The sequence below is a fragment of the Castor canadensis genome, chromosome 11, assembly GCF_047511655.1.
Source record: "Castor canadensis chromosome 11, mCasCan1.hap1v2, whole genome shotgun sequence".
Lineage (NCBI taxonomy): Eukaryota > Metazoa > Chordata > Mammalia > Rodentia > Castoridae > Castor > Castor canadensis.
Window position 1 is genome coordinate 55,998,336 of NC_133396.1, and position 24,413 is coordinate 56,022,748.

At 39.0% G+C, this 24,413-nt stretch overlaps 1 long non-coding RNA gene across 1 annotated transcript in view; it reads left to right on the forward strand.

Moving 5' to 3' along the window:
- LOC141414066 (uncharacterized) overlaps positions 1-20,643 on the forward strand; it is a 45,805-nt gene extending 25,162 nt beyond the window's left edge. The window contains exons 2-3 of the long non-coding RNA XR_012439163.1: positions 19,727-19,911; positions 20,418-20,643. This is a non-coding gene — a long non-coding RNA (uncharacterized lncRNA). The remainder of the gene's footprint in view (positions 1-19,726; positions 19,912-20,417) is intronic.
- Positions 20,644-24,413: the final 3,770 nt, after the last annotated feature.

Consider the following 24,413-nt stretch of genomic DNA (forward strand, 5'->3'; position numbering starts at 1 on the left):
GTTACACACATACCCCTCTTCTGTCATCACTGAGCCATTTAAGTTCACCCTCTAATTATGAAAATTTTATTAACTCATATTTTTGAGAAAACTGTACTTTTCACATTAAACAGCATATAGTTATTGATATTTTCTTATGAACTCAATCTATTTTATAGTTGTGGTTGCATTACCGTTTATGTTCCTAATGGTACATATTTGTGTTTTAGCCTTTGCTTTTTTAAAAGTTAAACCTCTACTTTAACTTTAATATGGAGGCTTTAAAGGTTCTCTTTTTGGGCAATTAACTTTGTCCAGCACTCATTCAATTTTTTGTAAGACACAAGGGACTGGGAGTGAGACTCAAGTGGTAGAGTGCCTGTCTAGTAACTGGGAAGCCTTGAGTCCAAACCCTAAGACTGCTAAACAAAGCAAAGCAAAACAAACCAGCCAAATTAAAAAAAAAAACAAAAAAAACAAAAAAGGACAGGTTCTTTATCAATTGAGATGGTTTTTAGTTTGCCTAATTAAAAATTTTAAAATAATTATATTTTTGTTTATTTCCTTTACTTGTCTTTTAAAGATTTTTAAAGGCTACTTCAGCTTGCTGGATTGAATATTTGATTCATGTATTTTAAATCGTTCTTGTTTAATAATAAGATCTCAATGCAATTAGTTTCCTTTAGTGTCTCTTTGGCCTCAGCCCTCCATTTTATATGTTTTATTCTTATTGCCATAATTTAAAAAATAGGCTATACTTGTAATTCTTATTTCTTCTTTGTCTCAAGAGTTATTTAAGTGAATTAGACATTTCTAGTGTTTAAGAAAATTCTTTGGTTATAATTTCTGGGTATATTACCTTGTGGTCAGAGAATGTGATCTGCATTATTTCTACATTTTGGAAAATAGTAAGATGTTTTTCATGGATTAATATATGACCATTTTCATTAATGTTCCATGGCATTTGAAAAGAATATGTATTTTCTGAGACTATCTGAAGTTTGGTATCTATTTATTAAATCGGACATATTAATGTGTTATGCAAATTGTCTATAGCCTTTTATCCTCTCTTCATGTGTATGCTGGTAAAGCCAGAAGATGTTGTATTAATGACTCTCACAGTGAGTGTAGCTTTGTCAGTTTCTTTAGTGGTCCTCAGCCATTTCTTTTTGCAGGCTCTATCTCAGTGGAATTGATGGAGCATCTCTCAGTCTCTTTGTTGCATTCTCTATGATGCCAAAAGGAGATAGGCTACAAAGCAGAGCATGGCTTTATTATACTTGGTCTAGTCAACTGGTATAGTATGGGGAATTTAGCTCATATCTGAACACTAGTTTAATTTAGGCTGTTGTGCTGTGTGAGTTTTCCTATATTTATTCCTTTAATGTGGATCCACAGAAGACTTTACTTGTACATCTCCATTGAACACACACTCTGTATTTGTCAGAAGTCATTCCTCTGACAAATGAGTATCCATCCCTCTGAGAAGGCCATTCTTTTTTGCCTCAAAGAATTCTAGTCTTGCCATGTGACTTTTTTGACCAATGGAACGTGATTGGAATGGTACATATGCCGTCTCAAAGTGCCATGCTTTAAGTGTTATTTCACAATCTGCCATTGTTTTTACTTTGGCCATAAGAAAAGTTGGTCTGGAAAGAAGCCACTCCTTCCTTCATCCACAGCCACCATGAAGAGGCACGTGCAACACTGTGGCCAAAGTTCAGTGACAGCTGGTGAGTATGCAGCTCCCCTGAGCAACAGGTCCTGTTTCAGGCATTGGGGATCTAATCCAGAGCTAAACCAGACTTGACCCTGTCTTTCTGACTTGATTGGAAAGTTGGAAAATCTGTGTGAAGTGCCACTAGCCACTACTTTTGTAGGTCTCAATGACATTTGATAGTTGTCTTCAAATAGAATATGTACATTTCTTATTAGGCTTTCCCAAAATATTTTGCATTTTTTTTGTTACTGTGAATGCAAGTTGAGTGTCCCAGATCCAAGATGCTTGGGAAAAGAAGTGTTTTGGGTTTTGGAATTTTCCAGACTTTAGACTATTTGCATAAACTTTATCAGTTGAACATCCCACATCTGAAATCCTCCCAAATCTGAAACATTTGAGTGTCATGCCAGTGCTCAAAAAGTTTTAGACTTTGGAGCATTTTGAATTTTGGAGTTTTGGACTATGGATAGACAAAATTTGTAATCCATCTGAACACTTATGACTGCTGCATAAGAAATCTACCGATATTTATATTTATATATATTATCTGTATATTTTATTAAGTTCTCTCATTCTAATAATATGTAGTTTCTATTGGATTTTTCTAGGTATATAACCATATTGCTAAATTTTCCTCTTCTTTGCAATGATTATAACTAACTTATGCTTCATAGCTCATTTAATTGGTCAGATTTTCATAAAAATTTAAAATAATAATGGTAATGGCAAACATTCTTGCCTTATCCTCCATATTAATAGGAAATAAATCAGCATTTGACTCTTAAGATCTGACTTGTTCAAGACAAAAAGTCTTTGCTATGTTGGGATCATTTTCTGTTTCTAGTTTTTTTCTTATTCTGAATATGTGTGGCATTTTAATAAGTACCTTTTTTAGTAACTATAAAGTTTACTACATGCTTATCTATGATGTGTTTTGTTGTTAGATTTCCTAATATTAAAACACTTTGGCATTCCTTTGGTAACTGGTTGCTTATAATGGATGATCTTTGGTATATAATTTCATTCAGTTGTCTGCTATTTTGTTTAGAACTTTAGAATTTGTTTTCATAATAGATTTGTTCTATAGGAGGTTTTGTGTGTGTGTGTGTGTGTGTGTGTGTGTGGGTGCTGTCTTTGTGTAATTTTGGTATCAAGATTGTTCATGTAGCTGAGCTTCGGTGGCTCACATCTGTAATCCTAGCTACTCAGGAGACAGAGGTCAGGAGGATCATGGTTCAAAGCCCTATCTCAAAAAATCCTATCACAAAAATGGGCTGGTGGATAGGATTCCAAGATGGCGGCTAGAGGGAGGAAGCAGAAAGCGAGCCTCCTATAGTGAAATCTTGGAGAGACACTGGAGACACACTTTGGAGGCAAAACCACCGAGAAGAGGCATAACTTTGACCCCTCCACACCTCCAGCTGGTGCAGAGAATCTCCACTTCACATTAAATGAAGAAACAAGGAGAGCCCCCAGGCCGCCAGTCGCCCGTGCCCAGATGGCTTGAGAAGACGCAGACAAGGTGAGCTTAGTGGTACTGCGGTACTCCCACAGACAACCCTGGGCCAGAGCAGCATAGCCCCCTGGACAGACCGACCTCCACCCGGGGAAAAAAGAGAAACTGACTAATAAGCAATAAGAACAATAAAGACAAGCGGGAAAGAGGGTGGGGTGCACTGAGCGCTGAAGACTGGGGGAAGGGAATCCTTCCCGGAACTGTGAATAAACAAGCCAGGTGTCCCGGAGACGCTCCGGCAGGAGTGGGGGCATGCGCCCAGCAACCAGGAGTGGGAAAGCTTCTGAGAGTGGCGGAGGGAGGAAAACTCCACAGGAGAGGAGGGAAGACCCACTTCTCATGTGAACTGTAAACAAACATGGCGGCTGGCAGGAGCAGCAGCACTGCCCAGTAATCAGGAGCAGGAAAGCTTGTAAAAGTGGTGGTGGGAGGAAAACTGCACAGGAGAGGGGGGAAGACCCACTTCCCACATGAACTGTAAATAAACACGCAGGCCTGAGAAAGTGGGTGCAGTGTCACCTTCCCAAGTGTGCTTGGAAAGGGGAAAGCTTGTAGCAGAGGCACACAGGAAAACTCTGAGTAAACAAAGCCTGCAGGGCCAGGTGAATGCTAAGCTCACCCCAGAGATCTGCATAAATAATGCCTCCAGCAACAGCAGGCTGACAGCAGCGGGCAGGCAAGCCACAGCCGCAGATACCATTCACAGAACTGTCTCCAGACTCGTTTTTTTTTCTTTTTCTCCCTACCTTTGATGAGAGAACAAGGAAATTAACACCTGCATGCTGAAAAACTTACTGAAACTGTATTGCATTTGAACTTGGGACACTTGGTGGGATTTTATTTTTTGGGTGCATGTGTAGTTTTCTTCTACTTTATGCATCCCCTTTGATGAGACAACTACAGGACAACGTCTGAGGCACCATCTCCAGGATTGGAGACTGAGATGGACACCCAAATTATTAAGACTGAAACTTCATTGCATTTGAACTTGGAGGTTTTTTGTTTTTTTTGTTTTTTTTTAAATTTTCTATTTTTCATTTTGTTTTATTATATATATATATGTATATATATATATATATTTCTTTCATTTACTTATTTTTTATTTTTATTCTAATCTTTATTTTTTTTATTTTTTATTTTCAATCCTCTCTCTGTCTCTCTAATGCCTGTTCAGCTTACTGTCAATTAGTACACTAACGCTCCCTGTATATACCTTTGAAACTTTCTTGTCTGATTCCTTGTTCTGTTTTCTCCTTCTTGTCTGTTTATTTGTTTTCCCCTTTTCTTTAACTTCTTGCTTTCCATCTCCTCTCACCCTTCCATTCTAAATATTACCAGTGTTATTATTATAAGCTAGAAAATACTTAATTGCACACAGTACAGGGACAGTAACAACACCAAAGACAATGATGGGAAGACAGAAAAAGCAGGGAAACCAGTTTCCCCACAGCAAAAATTAGTACAGGAACCAGAGGGGAATGAAGAAAACAGATACTCAGATCCAGACTCCAACAAAATGAAGATAAACTATGCCAAAGGACCCAATGAAGCCCCCAAGAATAATTTAAAAGAAGACATACTACAGGTACTCAATGAGAATTTTATAGAGATGATACTGGATAGGGTCAACCAAAATGTACAGGAGACACTCAAGAAATACCAAGACAACAAAAATAGAGAATTTGAAAAAGCAAAAGAAGAAATAAAGGAAACCATAGAAGCACTGTATAAACACCAAAGTGAAACAGAGAACACGATGAATAAACAGATAAATGAACTCAGTACAAAAATAGACAACATTAAAGAGGAAACCACCCAGGATACGGAAAACCTCAGAAAAAAGAATGAAACAGAACTGCAAAATGAAACGGAAGGCCAAACCAGCAGAATAGAACAAACAGAAGACAGAATCTCAGAACTTGAAGATGAAATGGTAATTAAAGGAAAAACCCAAGAACTATTAATTAAACAACTCAAGACCTGTAAAAAGAAAATGCAAGAACTCACCAACTCCATCAAAAGACCAAACTTGAGAATCATGGGCATCGAAGAAGGAAAGAGGTGCAAGCGAAGGGAATGTGTAATATATTCAACAAAATAATAACAGAAAATTTCCCTAATCTAGAGAAAGATATTCCCATACAGATGCAAGAGGCCTCCAGGACACCAAACAGACCAGATCAAATTAGAACTACCCCACAACATATCATCATTAAAACAAGTTCAGAAACTAGGGAAAGAATATTGAAGGCTGTAAGAGAGAAAAAACAAGTAACATACAAAGGTAAACTCATCAAAATCACAGCACACTTCTCAACAGAAACATTAAAAGCAAGAAGAGCGTGGGGTGAGATCTTCCGGGCACTGAATGAAAATAACTTCAATCCCAGGATACTCGACCCAGCAAAACTATCATTCAAAATAGATGGAGCAATAAAAGCCTTCCATGATAAGCAGAAACTAAAACAATATGTGAACACAAAGCCACCACTACAAAAGATTCTTCAAGGGATTCTGCACACAGAAAGTGAAACCCAACTTAACCATGAAAAGACAGGCAGCACCAAACCACAGGATAAGAAAAAGCAAGACAGTAGAGAGTAACCTCAACTTAGGTACACACAATCAAACCTTCAAACAACTAAGACAACTAAATGACAGGAATCACCACATACCTATCAGTACTAACACTTAATGTTAACGGACTTAACTCCCCCATCTAAAGACACCGTTTGATGAAATGGATTAAAAAGGAAGATCCAACAATTTGTTGCTTACAAGAGACCCATCTCACTGACAGAAATAAGCATAGGTTTAGGATGAAAGGTTGGAAGAAGATTTACCAAGCCAGTGGCCCCCGAAAACAGGCAGGAGTAGCAATACTTATCTCTGACAAAGTAGACTTCAAACCTACATTGATCGAACGAGATAAAGAAGGACATTCCATATTAATAAAAGGGGAAATAGACCAAAAGGAAATAATAATCATCAACCTGTATGCACCCAATGTCAATGCACCCAGTTTCATCAAACATACCCTGAAAGACCTAAAAGCATAAATTAACTCCAACACAGTGGTTGTGGGAGGCTTTAACACCCCATTATCAACAATAGATAGGTCATCCAAACAAAAAATCAATAAAGAAATCCAAGATCTATACAATAGATCAAATGGACCTACTTGATGTCTACAGAACATTTCATCCAACTTCTACACAATATACATTCTTCTCAGCAGCCCATGGAACCTTCTCCAAAATAGATCATATCCTAGGGCACAAGCAAGTCTCAGCAAATATAAGAAAATAGAAATCATACCGTGCATACTATCTGATCACAATGCAGTAAAAATAGAACTCAACAACAAAAGTAAAGACAAAAAACATACAAACAGCTAGAAACTAAATAACTCATTACTTAATGAACAATGGATCATCGATGAAATAAAAGAGGAAATTAAAAGATTCCTGGAAGTCAATGAAAATGAAAACACAACCTACCAGAACCTATGGGACACAGCTAAGGCAGTCCTGAGAGGAAAGTTTATAGCCATGAGTGCATATATTAAAAAGACTGAAAGATCCCAAATCAATGACCTAATGATACATCTCAAACTCCTAGAAAAACAAGAACAAGCAAATCCCAAAACAAATAGAAGGAGAGAAATAATAAAAATAAGAGCTGAAATCAATGAAACAGAAACCAAAAAAAAAAAAAAACCATACAAAGAATTAATGAAACAAAAAGTTGGTTCTTTGAAAAAATAAACAAGATCGACAGACCCCTGGCAAACCTGACTAAAATGAGGAGAGAAAAAACCCAAATTAGTAGAATCAGAAATGCAAAAGGGGAGATAATAACAAACACCATGGAAGTCCAGGAAATCATCAGAGACTACTTCGAGAACCTATATTCAAATAAATTTGAAAATCTTAAAAAATGGACAGATTTCTAGATACATATGAGCATCCAAAACTGAACCAAGAGGATATCAATCACCTGAATAGATCTATAAGACAAAATGAAATTGAAGCAGCAATCAAGAGTCTCCCCAAAAAGAAAAGTCCAGGACCTGATGGATTCTCTGCTGAATTCTATCAGACCTTTAAAGAAGAACTGATACCAACCCTCCTTAAACTGTTCCACGAAATAGAAAGGGAAGGAAAACTGCCAAACACATTTTATGAAGCCAGTATTACACTTATCCCAAAACCAGGCAAAGACACCTCCAAAAAGGAGAACTATAGGCCAATCTCCTTAATGAACATTGATGCAAAAATCCTCAACAAAATAATGGCAAACCGAATTCAACAACACATCAAAAAGATTATTCACCACGACCAAGTAGACTTCATCCCAGGAATGCAGGGGTGGTTCAACATACAAAAATCAATAAACGTAATAAACCACATTAACAGAAGCAAAGACAAAAACCACTTGATCATCTCAATAGATGCAGAAAAAGCCTTTGATAAGATCCTACACTATTTCATGATAAAAGCTCTAAGAAAACTAGGAATAGAAGGAAAGTACCTCAACATTATAAAAGCTATATATGACAAGCCTACAGCCAACATCATACTTAATGGAGAAAAACTGAAACCATTCCCTCTAAAATCAGGAACCAGACAAGGATGCCCACTATCTCACTCCTATTCAACATAGTACTGGAATTCCTAGCCAGAGCAATTAGGCAAGAAGAAGGAATAAAAGGAATACAAATAGGTAAAGAAACTGTCAAAATATCCCTATTTGAGATGACATGATCCTATACCTTAAAAACCCAAAAAACTCTACTCAGAAGCTTCTAGACATCATCAATAGCTACAGCAAGGTAGCAGGATATAAAATCAACATAGAAAAATCATTAGCATTTCTATACACTAACAATGAGCAAACTGAAAAAGAATGTATGAAAACAATTCCATTTACAATAGCCTCAAAAAAAATCAAATACTTAGGTGTAAACCTAACAAAAGATGTGAAAGACCTCTACAAGGAAAACTATACACTTCTGAAGAAAGAGATTGAGGAAGACTATAGAAAGTGGAGAGATTTCCCATGCTCATGGATTGGTAGAATCAACATAGTAAAAATGTCGATACTCCCAAAAGTAATCTACATGTTTAATGCAATTCCCATCAAAATTCCAATGACATTCATTAAAGAGATTGAAAAATCTACCGTGAAATTTATATGGAAACACAGGCCACGAATTGCCAAGCCAATACTCAGTCAAAAGAACAATGCTAGAGGTATCACGATACCTGACTTCAAACTATATTACAAAGCAATAACAATAAAAACAGCATGGTACTGGCACAAAAACAGACAAGAAGACCAGTGGAACAGAATAGAAGACCCAGATATGAAGCCACACAACTATAACCAACTTGTCTTTGACAAAGGAGCTAAAAATATATGATGGAGAAATAGCAGCCTCTTCAACAAAAATTGCTGGGAAAACTGGTTAGCAGTCTGCAAAAAACTGAAACTAGATCCATGTTTATCACCCTACACCAACATTAACTCAAAATGGATCAAGGATCTTAATATCAGACCCCAAACTCTTAAGTTGATACAGGAAAGAGTAGGAACTACTCTGGAGTTAGTAGGTATAGGTAAGAACTTTCTCAACGAAACCCCAGCAGCACAGCAACTAAGAGATAGCATAGATAAATGGGACTTCATAAAACTAAAACGCTTCTGTTCATCAAAAGAAATGGTCTCTAAACTGAAGAGAACACCCACAGAGTGGGAGAAAATATTTGCCAGCTATACATCAGACAAAGGACTGATAACCAGAATATATAGGGAACTTAAAAAACTAAATTCTCCCAAAACTAATGAACCAATAAAGAAATGGGCAAGTGAACTAAACAGAACTTTCTCAAAAGAAGAAATTCAAATGGCCAAAAAACACATGAAAAAATGCTCACCATCTCTAGCAATAAAGGAAATGCAAATTAAAACCACATTAAGATTCCACCTCACCCCTGTTAGAATAACCATCATTAGCAACACCACCACCAACAGGTGTTGGTGAGGATGCGGGGAAAAAGGAACCCTCATACACTGTTGGTGGGAATGTAAACTAGTACAACCACTCTGGAAAAAAATTTGGAGGCTACTTAAAAAGCTAAACATTGAGCTACCATTTGATCCAGCAATACCACTCTTGGGGATATATCCAAAAGACTGTGACACAGGTTACTCCAGAGGCACCTGCACACCCATGTTTATTGCGGCACTATTCACAATAGCCAAGTTATGGAAACAGCCAAGATGCCCCACCACTGACGAATGGATTAAGAAAATGTGGTATCTATACACAATGGAATTTTATGCAGCCATGAAGAAGAACAAAATGTTATCATTTGCTGGTAAATGGATGGAATTGGAGAACATCATTCTGAGTGAGGTTAGCCTGGCCCAAAAGACCAAAAATCGTATGTTCTCCCTCATATGTGGACATTAGATCAAGGGCAAACACAACAAGGGGATTGGACTTTGAGCACACAATAAAAGCGAGAGCACACAAGGGAGGGGTGAGGATAGGTAAGACACCTGAAAAATTAGTTAGCATTTGTTCCCCTTAACGCAGAGAAGCTAAAGCAGATACCTTAAAAGCAACTGAGGCCAATAAGAAAAGGGGACCAGGAACTAGAGAAAAGGTTAGATCAAAAAGAATTAACCTAGAAGGTAACACACACGCACAGGAAATTAATGTGAGTCAACTCCATGTATAGCTATCCTTATCTCAACCAGCAAAAACCCTTGTTCCTTCCTATTATGGCTTATACTCTCTCTACAACAAAATTAGAAATAAGGGCAAAATAGTTTCTGCTGGGTATTGAGGGGGTGGGGAAGAGGGAGGGGGCGGAGTGGGTGGTAAGGGAGGGGGTGGGGGCCGGGGGGAGAAATGACCCAAGCATTGTATGCACATATGAATAATAAAACAATAAAAAAATGGGCTGGTGGAATGGCTCAAAGTGTAGGTAGGCCCTGAGTTCAAGCCCCAGTACCACACACACACACACACACACACACACAAAGTGAAGAGTTGAAATTTTATTTTACTTTTTTACTATTCAGAAATAGTTTATATTGCATGGGAGTAGCTTTACCTTGAAATTTTTGAGCTGACTTGATAATAAGTGTCTGGGTAAAACTGTCTTTAGGCGGTAATGCATTAGTAACTTCCTCAGTTTTTTTGCTGGTTTTATTTTTCAGATACCCACTTTTCTAGTCAGCTCTGCATCCCAGTCCATCTCTGGGCCAGGAGTCTGTACAAATCTGAGCCAGTCACTTGATTGGCTCCACCATCTACCTACACTAGCTCTTCCCTAAATTCTGCCCCTAGAGTCATATTATTTGCCTTTAGTTAAAAATTTCACATTAAGTACTTATGAAATTTCTTACGATATACAGAGTTGGCATTTCCCCCAGCTATGTATCTGGCTTTGTTTCTGTTTCTTAGTGTATATTTACATGCATGTTGGCATTTAATTGAGACTTTCTTTTATTGTAACGCACATCAGGAAATGGGAATAGTTGGGATCGGGTAGACTTAACTGCTTCACAGACCTCTAATCACCAGAACTGGCTGGTATTTACCAAAAAGAACCTGGAAATTGTGAGCAGCCAAGTCGGCTTAAGTTGTTATGTTCTTAACAATTCTCTTGTTGTATGTGGAGCTGGCAAAGGAGCATTGTGGCTACCTCAAAATGTCCCCTTCATGCAATGCACAAAGAGTTGCCATTATTGCAAACCTTAAGCATTCAGGTGTATTAGCATCTCAGAGCTGCTGTAACAAATTACCACGAACTAGGTGTCTTAAAGCAACATAAATTTATTGTCTTATACTTCTGGAGACTAGAAGCAGGAGACCAAGGAGTTGGCTGAGTCCATTCCTACTGAGCTTCCGGGGAGAATGTGGTCCATGCTTTTCTCCTAACTTTGGGTTGGTTTGCCAGCCATCCCTGGCATTCCTTGGTTTGTAGATGCAACACTCCATCTTCACTTGGCATTCTTCCTGTATCTCTTCCTATCATCTTCCCTTCTGCACTTCTGTCTCTTTGTCCAAACTTTCACTTTTTTACAAGACAACAGTCATATTGAATTAGGGCCAATTCTAATGACCTAATTTTAATTTGATTGCCATATTTGTAAATAAGTTCACATTCTGAGGTTCCTTGTTAAGACTTTAACATATCTTTTTTTGGGGGGACACAACTCCACCCATAACACTAATACTGCCAATAGAAGGGAAGTCCGATGGGCTTCCCCAGTGCCATTGTGACTGGTGGCACTCTGTTTCATGCAGCCACCTAGGAGAGGACAGCCCATTGCTGTCTTTCTTAATCTATCAGCTGCCTTAGGGAGTAGATAATGCTTTTAAATTCTGTTAACAGATTGCTCCAAATTTCCCAATATTAACTTTTAGAGGAACCATGAGCTTCAGTGTATTCTTTGTAAGAGTACTTTACTGGGAAGAGGAGACAGGTTCTATCACACCTTGCTAGCTAAGAATTAGAGTAGCTGCCAAATTATGTGTCTCTTGAATTTTCTGCCTTTTACTTCTTCCCTGTATGAGCACCAGCAGGTTGCTACCTCCAGACCACAGCTCTTTGAGGATGCTCCCCTGCTTTGGAGTTGTGGAAGAGTGCAACTGTAGGGTGGCATGATTCATAAAGACTGCAAAAGCAAACTTTGTGGGAGAACATTTGTGGGCTTATAGCTTCTCTGCACACTCGTGGTATCATACCAACGGTTTCTGTGTAACCTCTTCAGGGATCCCCAGCTGTCTCTAGTGCTCACAACTTTATTATCTCCTGAAGGCTAGAGGCTTATAAAATAGCTATTTTGGCCAAAGTTATACAATAAAGAATCATATTTGACTCTCACATTTCACCTCCTTTCTTTCTAGCTAAATAATGTGACATTTCAAATTTGGAATCCTCAAGTTTAGCTTACATTTTTGGCTTTTACTAATTTTATCAAGGTCTTACTGGGATGCTTGTCAGTTTCCAAAGTGCTTTGATACGATCTCATCTTATTCTCACAATAAGTTGCCTTTTCTGCTCATTTTTCATAGCGATAACTCACAGAAGTTACTGGAGGCACGGGGGCGACTTGGCCAAAGCCACACAGATAGCAGGAGAGCCAGGACTCCGACTCAGGTCTGCTGACTCTCCTCCCGGCTCCTTTCCATGAGGTCATTCTGCTCTCCTCCTACCTCATGGTCCAGCCAAGTCTCTCTCGGCATTTACTCAAGATTTCAAAATACCACCACCTCCTCCCCAGAGCCTTCCCAGATTCAGTGGGAGATAGTAACTGACAGCTTTCCATTATACTGCTTGTCCGAATGGAACAGCAGCCTGCTGGCTCCCTGGCCTGTTTTTGCTAGTTGTTGAACACTCTTTTGACATTTTTAAAGGGTTATAAAAAAAAGGAATGAGAATATTTTGACGGAGATATATATGGCCCTCAAAAACTTAACTATTTACTATGTTGCTTTTTGCAGAAAAAGTTTGCCAGTTCTTGGTCTTGATAAATGTACCTCCTGATACATGATTTAAAACTTCACTTGCCTTCTCCTGTGGTCTGAATATTCCACAAAACTCATGTGTTGAAACTTAATGCCCATTGTGGTGGTCTTCTGGGAAGTAACTAAGTCATGAGGGCTTTTCTCTCATAAATGGATTAGTGCCTTATTAAAGGGCTGGAGGAAACTAGCTTAGCCCCCCTTGCCCTACCTCTCCTACCAAGAGATGCACCATCTTGGAAGCAGAGAGCAGCCCTCATCAGACATAGAACCTGTTAGCACCTTGAACTTGGATTTCCCAAGCTCCAGAACTGTAAGAAATAAATTTCTGCTTTTTTGTAAATCACCCAGTCTCAGGTATCTTGTTATAGCAGCACAAATGCACTAACACACTCTCTATCTGTGTTTATTACACATTGTTGTGTTGTTGTGGTCCATTTATTTATTTATTTTGTGGTCTCTTTATTTATTTAAAATGGACCTAGGATAGTGGCTTTGGAATATGCAAAGCTCCCACTATTCTCCCCTGGTATTTCCCCCTTCTGTCAGGCACTTTAGGAATAGGCATAATGTTTTAATAAACCATGCCTTACAACAGATATGGAGAGAAAGGGAAAGTCTTGGTAGCAACTGTATTCATTTATACTGCATGTGCAATGTATAGGACCTGAAGTAAATACAAATGCAGTTTGAAGGAAGACAAATTCTTGAGGACTAGCTATTAAGTCCCACTGGGGAGAAAATGTATTTTTCTTTTTTACTGCTCTCCTCAACATTTAGCACAGAGTTCTAACTAATTACCTGAAGAAGACTTAAGATGGGAAGTGAAATTTTACTGATATTTGAAGAAGGAGTAAGATTTGAGTAAGCAAATCGGAGTGGACATTGCACTTTGGGCAGAAATAGAATAAGTTAAGAAGATACAGATGAGTGTACATTTTCTTCATAGCATTTATTAGCACTGTAATGAATTAGCCATTGTTTGTTCAATCTTTCTGTCTGTTTCTTGTTTTTGCTGTGTTCTGCTAGGCAAGTGTTGTACTATTGAGCTATATCCCCAGCCCAGTGTGTTCAATGTTTGATTTGGCAAGATATCAAACATGAGTGGAGAGACTTTGAAAGGAGCAATGTTCTAAAGAGCTGTGAAAGCAGATTAGGACCTTATAGTGGGGCATCTTCAATACCATACTAATTATCTTGAATTTTGTCTTGTCTTAGTCCAGGGGGGTCACAAACTCCAATCTAGAGCCCAAATTAACATATTCATTTATGTCTTTTCTCCAGCTGCTTTTACTCTCCAATTGTAGAGGTGAGCAGCTGTGACAGAGATGGCATGTGTGCCTTGTTCACAAAGCCTATTTTCTGTTTTCCGAACTGTACTGAAGGTGGTGAAGCATGGGAAATCTGATGCTTTCATGAAGTTGGTACTGGTTTCCAGCAGTTGGGAGGGCTAGGACTGCAGAGCTCACAAGTCCAAGACCTGTCTCTGTTCCAGAGACTTCCCAGGCACCTCTGTCTTGACTTAGAATTCTTACGGTCACATTCAGGGAAAGTGTTGATTCTTAGAAAACAGTGTGAACTTTGCTGGTGTCTAAATAGCTCCCTCACACCCTGCACATGCACTCATTTTATAATTTTCTGAGATGGACTTAGTAAATGATTTCCTCAGGGAGTCCCCAGCCTTCTTTATTGCTCAGCACTCTCGTTATCTTCTGAAGGTTAACAGTTTATAAAATGGGATGCTTGGCAAAGCTGCATAGCAAAGAATTATTTATCAGCCTGTCTGTTTTGCTCCCCTTTCTCGTGGTAGTTATGTTAGTCAGCTTTTCCGTTACCATTGGCTCACAGTTTTGGAAGTTTTATCCACGGTCAGTAGACTCTGATGCTTTTGGGACTGTGGTGAGGCAGCTCATCATGGTGGGACCATGTGGTAAGGAAGCCGCTCACCACATGGCAGCCAGGAAGCAAAAGAGAGACAGGAACAGACTGGAATCCCACTGTCTCCTTCCAGGACACACCCAATCACCTAAACCCTCCCACTAGGTTTCCACCACCACTTAAGAGCACCAAGGTGAGGCTCAAGCCTTTAACATATGGGCCTTTGGGAACCACCTCAGTCTAAACTTAAGCAGTAGCTGAGGACTGTGGCATTTTGAAATTTGAATATTCATGTTGAGTGTATATTTTGAACTTTTCCAGTTTTATCAATAAATTATCACCCAGGGAGCATCTTATGAAAATTTTTGGTTATTCATTAGATAATCTTTATGCTGAGGATTTTAGGCCATAAGGTCCTGTTCAAAATATGCTATAAAGAGTTGGGAGAATTTGCAGAGAAAGGTAGCCAGACATAGAGAAACTAGCCTTTCAGCCCAGGTGGGTGAGGTTTGCATGATATGCCCTGCTCAGCTGTGCTTGATGCTTTACAAATATGCTTTTTAAAATCTTCTTCTTACCTTACTTTCATTATATAATGTCTTGTAGACATATTAATGACTTTTGGGACTCCCATTTTGCCCAGTTATAATTGCTTTAACTTTTTTATATTCCAACATAATGTAAGGTGATTTGAGGGCCTTTGGTGAACAATAGGGCCATAGAATTTGGAGTGAAATGTACCACGTGTGGAATTCACTTGGTAGGTCAAGTATTTGAGCCCAGAGTTGGAGGGATAGTATTTACTATTCCCATGAAGATACATCTTTACAAAGCCATTGTTACATAAAAGTTGGCTTTTATGTAATTATATTTTGAGTCTCATCTTTCCCTCATTCCTACCTTCTTAGGACTCTATGGTTGATACAATAATATTCTTTCCTAAACAATGGCTTTCTTGCTCAAATTCCTCAAATTTGAAAATTTACTTCCAAAGGATATTTTTTCAGACTTGAAGGTTTTGACCTGAGTAGGCATGTGTAACAGGGAATTTTATTTATTTATTTATTATTCATATGTGCATACAATGCTTGGGTCATTTCTCCCCCTGCCGCCACCCCTTCCCTTACCACCCACCCTGCCCCCTCCCTCTCCCCCCTACCCCCTCAATACCCAGCAGAAACTATTTTGCCCTTATTTCTAATTTTGTTGTAGAGAGAGTATAAGCCATAATAGGAAGGAACAAGGGTTTTTGCTGGTTGAGATAAGGACAGCTATACAGGGCATTGACTCACATTGATTTCCTGTGCGTGGGTGTTACCTTCTAGGTTAATTCTTTTTGATCTAACCTTTTCTCTAGTACCTGTTCCCCTTTTCCTATTGGCCTCAGTTGCTTTTAAGGTATCTGCTTTAGTTTCTCTGCGTTGAGGGCAACAAATGCTAACTAATTTTTTAGGTGTCTTACCTATCCTCGCATCTCCCTTGTGTGCTCTTGCTTTTATCTTGTGATCAAAGTTCAATCACCTTGTTGTGTTTGCCCTTGATCTAATGTCTGAATATGAGGGAGAACATATGATTTTTGGTCTTTTGGGCCAGGCTAACCTCACTCAGAATGATGTTCTCCAATTCCATCCATTTACCAGCGAATGATAACATTTCGTTCTTCTTCATGGCTACATAAAATTCCATTGTGTATAGATAGCACATTTTCTTAATCCATTCGTCAGTGGTGGGGCATCTTGGCTGTTTCCATAACTTGGCTATTGTGAATAGTGCTGCAATAAACATGGGTGTGCAGGTGCCTCTGGAGTAACCTGTGTCACAGTCTTTTGGGTATATCCCCAAGAGTGGTATTGCTGGATCAAATGGTAGATCGATGTCTAGCTTTTTAAGTAGCCTCCAAATTTTTTTCCAGAGTGGTTGTACTAGTTTACATTCCCACCAACAGTGTAAGAGGGTTCCTTTTAACAGGGAATTTTAGCTAAGTAGGAATCAGAATGCAGATACTGCTGGGGAGAAAGTTGATCGCATGCTCCATCTTTCTGATCTTGACTGAGCTGGGGGAGGAGCTGCCTTATTCATTTGCATAGCGATTTGAGGGAATGGGACTTGGGATATAGGGACCAGAGATTGGGTTTTAGAGGTCTATTTGGCAGACTGATGTGCCCCCAAAACAAGACCAGATTACAGAAGAAAAACAAAATAAAACAAAACAAGCATTTAAGGGTCTGTAAGAAAACTAACCCAAAGCCAAGAGGGGATCTAAGCCGTCAATTAGAAGGCTTAGCAACATAAGGATACTACTGGTCCTGGGCGTGATCCATAGCTGATCCCAGAAGCTTCCTGTTCCTGTTCAAACAGCTAGTGTAGTCTACTTCCCGAGGACTCAGTGGGACACCAATGCTTGGACCAAGTGATGTGGATATAAAATAAAGTCCTAGCATTTATGAGATCTTTCTACTATTGCCGTAACATGAAACAGTGGTGCAGTCTGTTACATAAAAGTACAAAGTACAGCTGTGATGAAGTGAGCACAAGTATATTCAGATGTGCAGCCAGAAGAGACTTTCTTTATATTTTGTAATGGCTCTTATTTTGCTCTTGACAGCCCCCTCCCTCTTCTTCCTCAGTGTCTGGGGAAGAAGCCATATTTTACTTTTCATTTTCTGTGCAGTTATCTTCCCCACCCCCATGTCTCTTTCCCTCTCATTAGTCTCCCAAAACAAGGTACTCAGGTAAATTATAGTAACAGATGATGTAATATATTTTAGCTTTTTTGGGACACATATAATCTAAAACAGAATATAAAAGTACAAATATACATACATATACACATATATTAAAAGGGTTAAATTATAAAAATTGGGATACAATTATGCACACTCTTCTGTATCGTAATTTTTTTCACTGAATTATGCCTTGTGGAAATTCTTAATGGAATCACCGTAATCATTATTTTTGGGGATTGTGTCACATTCCACATATATGTACACACACACACACATAGTCATTTTTCTATTTAGCTGCATATTATTGTTTCCAGATTTTTCCTCAAACATTGCTATAATACTCATGTGCTACTTGGGAGACTGATGTTGAAGATTCTGGTTCAAGGCCAACCCTCAGACAAAAAGTTAATGAGACCTCATCTCATCCAATGAAAGCTGAGTGTGGTGGCATGCGTCTGATATCTCAGCTATGTGGGGAGGGTAAATAGGAGGATCGTGGACCTGGAATAAATGTAAGACCCATTTCAAAAAGGGCAGGGGCTTGGGTGGTGGAATACCTGCCTAGCAGGCACAGGGACTTGAGTTTGAACTTCAATATTACAAAAAAATTCATATGCATTTCATCTTATAAACTAACAAGTTAATATTTCTACTTGGTGTTGAGGGTTGGGGACAGAGGTGGACTCTGGTGAAACTCTAAGAATGATATCACTTCAACTTGGTTAAATTAGGGTAAGTCTAAAATAAGTCAGAAATCAGTGTTCCCATTCCTACATCAACCCTGTCTCACAATCTGATTGGTACTTCACCATTAAGAACCTCTGTACATTCCTTTGTTTATTCCTTCATCCATCCATCTACTTCTCCACTGATTGTCCCATTGATCCATGGATGCATGCACCCGTCCATCCAAGCATGAATTGAACATGTACTATGAACCTAATATTGTCTAAAGGAAATCTGAAAATATAAAAGGGATTATGCATGAAGAGTGTGATAGTTGAGAATCGAGCCATATGTGAAGGAATACTTATTAATGGCAAAAGACTGGATTAAGATGGAGGACACTGACCAAGTTCCTTATGCTTACTGTACTTGTGTCTCACTCATTCCAGGATTGTGTGGAGATCAGTTCACCATTCTAGACCTCAGTTTCTTTATCTGCAAAATAGCAGAGTGGACTGAGATCATAACTGAGACATCACGAATCTGTCTTCCCTTCATAGTTAAAAAAAATCCAAATCAAAGGCAGTACATTTTGTATAAAAGTATGGAATTTTGGGTTTTCTCAAGAAACCAGTGAGAAGATTAATACCCAGGATACATGCCATTCCCACAAAGTAAAGATTGGCTGAGGCTGGGTAGAGGTCATTCACTTTAGAAAAGAAACTCATGCTCTAGTTCACCACAGTCCCCACCATTCCCTAAAGTCCTCTCACCCAGGTGAGCTGTCAGTTGCCAATTATCATTGTGCTAGCTGGATGATATTTCTTTTGGTAGACAGACACAATACTTGCATCTGTGTCAAAAGTACGAATATATAAGATCTAGGAAGAAAGCTGAGGGTTTCTAGAAAATGGAAGGGATTGTTCAGGGAGAGACAAAATGAAGAGTATTCCTACATGCTTCTTTTGCCAACACAAACTCTCTGCTGGAAACACACCTGGAAGTCCGAGGGCTGGAGTCAGGCCCCAGGCTGTTGCCAAGGGGCAGCTGGCCCCTCCTCCACCCATGTAAACCCTTGTCACTGCACGTTAGACACAGCATGTCAAGCAGCGCCAGAGGAGAGCAGGTTCGGAGCCAGCTCTGCAGAAAGGGAAAAAAAAAAAAAGACAGAAGGAGAGCAGACCCTGCTATTCAGAGAAAGTTCTTTGCTTCTGCAAAGACTCTCTTGGAAAGCTTGTGGTCTCTGATTTCTATATGGTTTTTGGCACATCGTTTTAATCAAAAGAAGAAAAGGAAACACTGTGAAGTCTTCAGACCCTAAACACAATGAACTGGCAAAGGAAGGCATGGTTAAGTCATTCCAATAATATGCCAGGCTCGGAATAACAACATCTGTTCCTGCAGGACAGTGCACAGAGGACTGAAAACAAGAAAGAAACCTGAGATTTTAATGCAAAAAGATTTACTGACTGGAGACTTCAACCCCTGTTAGACAGCTCAGAGCTATTGTCAATAGCAGGTGGGTGTCTGACGGCAGGTTGTAGGGGACTAGGCCCGGTGGTGAGTGAGTTGAGATGAACTCTGATGTCCTCAGTCAGTAATTTATGTAGACAAGCACTTCTGTGCATTAAAAAGTGCCATGGGTATTCCTGATACAGCATCAAACCCTAAAACATTCCCCTTGTGTCTTCTAGGAGGGGTTCTAATCATCTCTGTGCAAGTTTATAAGAAGATCCTGAGTGTTCACCCCATGTACCTATGTGGCACACACCTCCAAATCTGTCCCTTTCCAAATATGCTTTCAAATCTTTGGGTCCATATGAGCGAACTCCTCAACTGAGTGTTAATCGGGAACACCTAATTTCCCTCAGATCCTATGGTAAGCATTTCTGTTTTCAGAAGGGTAAATTTGTAGGTATAAAATCTTCCATTGAGCACTCTTCCAATCCCTTCTCCCTGTCCCCATAGCTCACATCACAAGCCATATCAGCATCTGGATCAGTCTGTGTTTTGACCACCATCTCCTCCAAAAACTTTTACCCTCTAGTATACAGTTATTCCTGTCATTGCCAGTTCTGCATCTGAGGATCCAACCAACCAAGGATCAAAAATATTCAAATACACTGTCCTGAACATGTATGCATTTTCTTGGTGTATACAATGTAAACAGTACAGTATGATTCACATAGCACACATTGTCTTAGGTATTATGAGCAGTCTGAGATAGTTTAAAGTATATAATAGGGTATGCATAGATTGTACAGGTTCCTGCAAACACTGCCATTTCATAGAAAGGACTGGAGCAGCTGTGGGTTTTGGGATCTGCAGGGGGTTCTGAAATCAGTGCCCCATGGGTATTGAGAGACAACTGTACTTCATGCACAGGTGGAGTTCCTTCTTATGAGGATCGAGGCTCACTCTCCCTGCTCACCAGGGTAATTCCTGCATATCTCCCAGGATCAGTGGAGTTTCCCAGGATGCCTGCTCCATGCTCACCCTCAAAGTAGTGCCTGACCTGTGCTTTCCTGTGGTGCTTGCACGTGTCAGAAGATCCGACAAACCTCATCATAGAAGGTAAATCACCCACCGGCTTACTGTAGGAGATGCTACTTCAAAGGTAATTGAATAAAAGCAACCATTTGTTCAGCATTTGTCAGTTTGTTTGCCTCCTGATGTTTTTCCTTGGGAGCAGGTTTCCTTTCTATTCTGGATAGATAGAAGGAGGGTGAGGGAGATGAGAGGAAAGTAGATGGGGAGAAAACTACACTCCCAAATGATTATACCCCTACAGGTATCTGCTTCCAGACAAGGCTTGAACTGCACCATGTTGGAAATACACTCATTTACACAGTTAGTCATGAAGCTTCCTTAGTTTCATTAGTGTTTTCTTTCATCTTTTTCAGTAAAATGAGGGACCCCTAAATCTTTTAACTCTCAAAGTCTGATTTTTTTTATTTTTATTTTTTGGTGGTAATGGGGACTGAACTCATTTGTACTTGTAAGGCAGGTGCTCTACTGCTTGAGTCTCACCCCCCAAGCCCTTTTTTCTCTGGTTATTTTTGAGCTAAGGTCTTGCTTTTTGCTGAGACTGGTGTGGACCTCCATCCACCCCATTTATGCTTCCTGCAGTAGCTGGGATGCCAGGCCTGTGTCACCATGTTCAGCTTTTTCCATTGAGATGTGGTCTCGTGACATTTTTGCACAGGCTGACTTCAAATCTTGATCCTCCTGATCTCCACCTCCTGAGTAACGAGAATTATAGGTGTGAGCTACTAGGGCCCAGCTCATAGTCTGAATTTTTGAATCATTCTTTTAATTGTACTTCTCACCCCTGGAGTAGCTTTCTGGAAAATTCCCCTCCTGTGGCAGAAAGATATTGTTTCTGCTGTACAAAATTTGGTTAATTCAAAATGCTTTTCCTTTCCCAAACAGTGTTCTGGTATAAAGAAAGCCTAGGTTTGAATTGGGGCTCTAATACTAGTTAATTAGGTGACTTTGGTTGAGTGTGTTAATTTCTCTAAGCCTCAGTTTCCTCATTTATAAAGTGGGAATAATCCCCAAAAGTCACAGGGTTTTTTGAACACCAAATAAGATAGAGGAAATCTTAGCACAATAATAATTACATGGGTAGTGCATAATAGATGTCAGCTTTTAATTATTATTGTGACTCTATTCAATAACAATGGATTTTATTATTAGTGTTAACATACTAAAATATTTTCACTTATTGTGATGTGTAGCACCAAGTTATATTTTAATAAGTAGCCTGTGAAGAATTTTAATTCTAAGCAGTATTAAGTTTGTGAAATTGGTACTTATACATATTTAAAAGTAGTTTTGGAGTGATAAAATTGGTTGTATTTAAGCTGTATGATGAATGAGAAATAGTATAACAGAGTCCACCAACTTTGCTCAAATAAGGTAGAAGAAACCAATCAACCTCAAAGTCTCTGCCAATCATGTGAATTGTTTGCACCTTGCCACACCTGGGAGGGTGGTTTCCATTGCCTCCTCTGCCTACTTGGATATGTGGACACTCTTCCATCCTCTTCCAATGGTCATTCAGCAAGTGGTTAGGTTTGACCTACTTTAGCTTAAATGAGAAGTTTTCCTTTCTTTCCTTTTCTCTTCTTTTATTCTGTCTCTCTCTCTCTCTCGCTCTCTGTTGCTGGATTGAACTCAAGGCCTCATGAATGCTAAATAAGTGTTTTACTACTGAGGTATGTCTCCAGCATCAGAAATTTTCTTTATATGCTCCATTAAGAGTAGTTACTTAAAAATAAGAACTTAATAATTTATGAAAACTATACTAAAGTTATTATAGATGACTTACTGACTGGAAGATAAATAATAATAACATTAGCATACATTTGTGGAGAAAAAAATACCAAGATTCTTTATTGTGTTTAAAAATATTTCTATTATAAGTGAAATGGGATGAAAGGTTTTTTTTCCCAGTCTTACTGAATGACAGTTTTTATACGGGTTGAATTACTTGGAACTCATTTATTAATTAAACATAATTTTCTACCTCAAGTAGGTAAACAAGTATTATAGGCTAAGGGATAAGAGAAACTAACTATTGCAGTTAAAGCAGAATTTCACAGGACAGCTTCTTATAAACACACTACTGAATTTTATGATGAGAAGACACAGAATAAAGTATAAATATAGCAAGAGAGAACATTCACAGGAACTGGCTTCATGTTTAAATTCTTCATAAGTTCAAGGTAAATGTTTTTCATCTTCTATCATTGGTGCATTGCATTTCAAAGTCTTTCTGAGGCTTGGTGGGCTTTGGCATCAATTTGGGACCTATAATTTTACATTCTATGTTTTTTAGTCACAAAGAGCATTTGCCAAATCTGTTTCCAGTTGCCACATTTGCCCTTCCATCTGTTTCCATCTCCTGTCCTGAGAGAGGCCACCTGAAGCTCCCTGGAAGAAGGTGCTGAGACCAGGTGGCTTTCCCTCTGAACATTTATAAGGTTTGCATTCTCTTTCCTTTTCTGGAAGTCAAAATTTCCATCCTGGACTGATTTTGGTTCTTCTAATTTTCATTAACAATGCCATTTCCCTTGAGGAATTAAGTGTGTGAAGAAAGGGAGGCACAAGGATGACTATCTCAAGACATTCTCTTATGAAGCACATTATCTCATGAAATTCCCATAAGCACCATAACAGGTGTAGTGTATTATCCAGTGTTTTTGGCTTGCAAAGCCGAGGATGCTGAGGCTTAGAAAAGCTGAATGTCCTGCCTAATATTAACTTGCTTGTAACTTGGTTTTCCCGTACAAATTACATGGGAGCCAACTGGCCAGTCAGAGGCCACAGAACAGGCTTGAACCTTCACCTTTTATCACTGAATCTTATTCTTCTTCCATCTCACTCCAGAGATGAAATAGAGCGGGGGATGCCTAATGGGAATTTTTACCAGGAGCTATGACATCTAGGGAAGCACAGAAATGCCATAAGTTTTAGATGATATACATCTTAAAAATATGAACCATTGGTGGTGGTTCATCTGAAAGATCAAGAAAATCTAGCCAAAGACTAAAAATATATTTCAAGTAAACTCCAGCAAGCTAACATCATGGTGACACTGGCAGATATCAGGGAATAAGTTTTCTGAGGCTCTTTATTCAATGCCTGACCACTGCTCTCATTTCTGTCTGAAGTTCTCCATTTGTTTGGTCTTCCAGTGCTACTCATATTCCTTATGTTTCTGAAGTCTGCTGTTGTAGCTCTGTTGTCTTTGTTAGCTAGCAAGCTGAGGATTTTGTTTTTTCAAGTATCTAGTGTTTTTGATCTTCATCACAAATTCTTCCAGGGCTCTTAATACTATGTTTTAAAATAGCCTCTAGAATTCCTGGGAGTTATTAACTTACAGTGTGACGTTCAGTCACCCTCCATACATATTTTTTCCAAGTTCTATTTTCAAACATTAAATAACTATGTGGTGAGCATCTTTGCTATAGTATCTTATTCCATGGAGAGGCTATAGACATGTCTGTCTTTTTGACAAGCTGGGAAGGGAGTGGGTGGGGTAATGGAGTTTAAAATGAGTTGGCTCTGTGTGTGTGTGTGTGTGCGCGCGCGCGCGTCTGTGTGTCTTATGTTTTAAATCATGGTAATAGATACATAACATAAAACTGACCATTTAAATCATTTTCATTCAGTGACATTTAGTTCATTTACACTGTTGTGCAACCATCAGCACCGTCCATCTCTAGAATTAATTGTGTTTTAAAAATGCCTATGCTCTTGAGACAGTTGGGCAGCAGAATTAGGCAAGGAAATAATGTTAGTCATCTTGAGCTACTCTTAACAAAATCCCACAGACTGGATGGCTTGACCAACAGGAATTTATCTCTCACAGTT